Consider the following 2,615-nt stretch of genomic DNA (forward strand, 5'->3'; position numbering starts at 1 on the left):
TGCCTTATTTATCTATTTATGTTTTTGTTTATTTTTTCCCTCTCTATATGTGGTCAGGATATGAAGATGTCACAAAAACCAGTGTTTCCAAGGCTCATGCCCCTCATGCAGGATATGGGAGATTGCATTCCTTCTAAGACATTATCTTATACGTACATAAAATTTGGTTGATTCAAAATGCTCTTAACCTAATATTAAACATTTAAATGCTAATTGTACCTTCATTTCCAGCACGCGACTGTACCAATAACCTCATTTTAAAATCACTAGGGCCTTTTGCTGTTGTTGTTTTTGTCAAAAGCCAATGCCAGAGGTGATGTGCCCACAGGAACCTCTAAAAATCCATTTTTGTGCAGCGTTACTTACACTCATCCATTCTTTCTGCATTACAGCTCTATTGGCAACTTTCCTTTTCAATCAGTTTCTATTAATGAATGTTAACACATCACATTTTAGGCTCTGCTAAGATGAAATATTGTCAAAATAAATAAATCTTTCCAACAGCCATGTTCATTTCCTGTTTTCCTTATTTTCCTACTGTGATAGAAGTTTTCTTCTTTTTCTTTAATACCCTTGATTTTGACACTTTCTTTTGGCTACTATACTGCTAATATATCATATTTGCCAAAGTAGCTATTGTAGAATAAACCTAATTCTTCATTCTTATAATCTTATATATTCCCCTCCTAACCTCATCTCTCATCCTTTCTGATCAACCAAAGGGAAAGCCCCCACCAAACTCCCCCACTCCCACCCGACCTTTCTTGCCATCTGCAGGACCAGAACTGTTGCAAGAGTTCTTTCTGCTGCTAGAAAGAAGATTATAACACCAGTTGAGTTGCCACAGCCATACATTCCATTTGTATCCCTCCTCACCCTCCACCTAAAGCCCAGACGTCTAGCATTTCTTCCTTGGATATGATGTGGCCATAATATCAACATCACTCAGAGATGATTCAGGTGATGAGCAATCCATGATGTATAAAAGGCTCAGAGAAATAGTTCCTGGTCAGGTCAGGCTTGAACTGGCCCTGAAAGAAGGAGAGGAGATACCCTAATGGAAAGGAAGAGAGAAAATATTCCATGGGTGATTTCTTGATTTAAGAGGTTGGCTTTATGTATTCATAGGTCTTTCTTTTGTTGTTCTAAAGAATAAGGTTCTTCTTTATTTTTTTTTTAAAGATTTTATTTATTTATGTGACAGAGAGACAGCCAGCGAGAGAGGGAACACAAGCAGGGGAGTGGGAGAGGAAGAAGCAGGCTCTCAGCGGAGGAGCCCGATGTGGGACTCGATCCCGGAACGCCAGGATCACGCCCTGAGCCGAAGGCAGACGCTTAACGACTGCGCTACCCAGGCGCCCCTCTTCTTTATTTTTTTTAAGTTTTTGGTTTAGTTCCAGTTAGTTAACATACAGTGTAATATTAGTTTCATGTGTACAACATAGTGATTCAACACTTCCATGCATCACCCAGGGCTCATCATGACAAGTGCACACCTTCATCCCCATCACCTGTTTAAAAAAAAATGGAACACTTCACGAATTTGTGTGTCATCCTGGTGCAGGGACCATGCTTATCTTCTCCGTATCGTTCCAATCTCAGCGTATGTGCTGCCCACTCATAGATGATTCTATTCAAAAAGACTTTTCAAAAGTCTCTCTGAAGGACAAAGAAAAGTCACATATTTGTGCACATTAGGGCCAAAATTTTATAACTTCTTTATATTAATTTTCTGAACATTAAGAAACATAAGCAAAGTAACTATTCTTGGTAAATCTTACATACTTTAATCAGTTTCTTAGCTGTAGCAGACTCTAAAACTGTCACAGATATTTTTCCGAAGAATTTCTTTTTATTAAGACAGTCCTATTATTTTTAATTTTGCCCCAAAGTTTCTTGCAATCTTCTTAAAAGTTGAATTTTTGTTTAATAAATTTGAAATTATTGGCATTGCCCATTGACTTGTCTTGTAGACCATGTTATTTTTTATTGAGAAAAATCTCCAGGTGGTCAGATGAGGTGAGACCAAATTCCACTGAATAGGGAAGATGCTTAATTCTAATTCCTTGTAAGAAAGTGTACAAATATTTCAGCTCAAATGTCTTCAAAGTTTCTATTTTTGGGTTTCCACCCAAATTATTTTCACTTCGTAGAGGATCAAACTCTTCAGATAAGATGTTTCTATTTGCCACATTTAAAAATGGTGGCCCAGAAGGGAGGGGGCTGGGGGATGGACAAAATGGGTGAAGGGGAGTGGGAGGTACAGACCTCCAGGCATGGAACGAATAAGTCATGGGAATAAAAGGCGTTCATAGGGAATAGGGTCAATGATATCGTAATAATGTTCTATGGTGACAGATAGTAGCTACGCTTGTGGTGAGCATAGCGTAATGCATAGAGAAGTCGAATCACCATGTTGTACACCTGAAACTAATGTAACATTGTATGTTAACTATACTCAAAATTCTTTAAAAACCTTCATAAAATAAGTACTTCATAAAATGCAAATGTTGCAAAGTCATAAGTCTTCTCAACTTTCCTTCCATTCTGGAAGAAAATATAAATGCATCTAATTAAAAATAAAATTTCCATTAAAAGACTATTTCCCAAAGCTG

General features: G+C 37.5%; 1 pseudogene; it reads right to left on the reverse strand.

Moving 5' to 3' along the window:
- Positions 1–1,519: 1,519 nt before the first annotated feature.
- On the reverse strand, positions 1,520–1,618 carry LOC113260221 (U6 spliceosomal RNA; annotated as a pseudogene).
- Between the last annotated feature and the right edge of the window lie 997 nt (positions 1,619–2,615).

This window comes from Ursus arctos, unplaced genomic scaffold, assembly GCF_023065955.2.
Source record: "Ursus arctos isolate Adak ecotype North America unplaced genomic scaffold, UrsArc2.0 scaffold_22, whole genome shotgun sequence".
NCBI lineage: Eukaryota > Metazoa > Chordata > Mammalia > Carnivora > Ursidae > Ursus > Ursus arctos.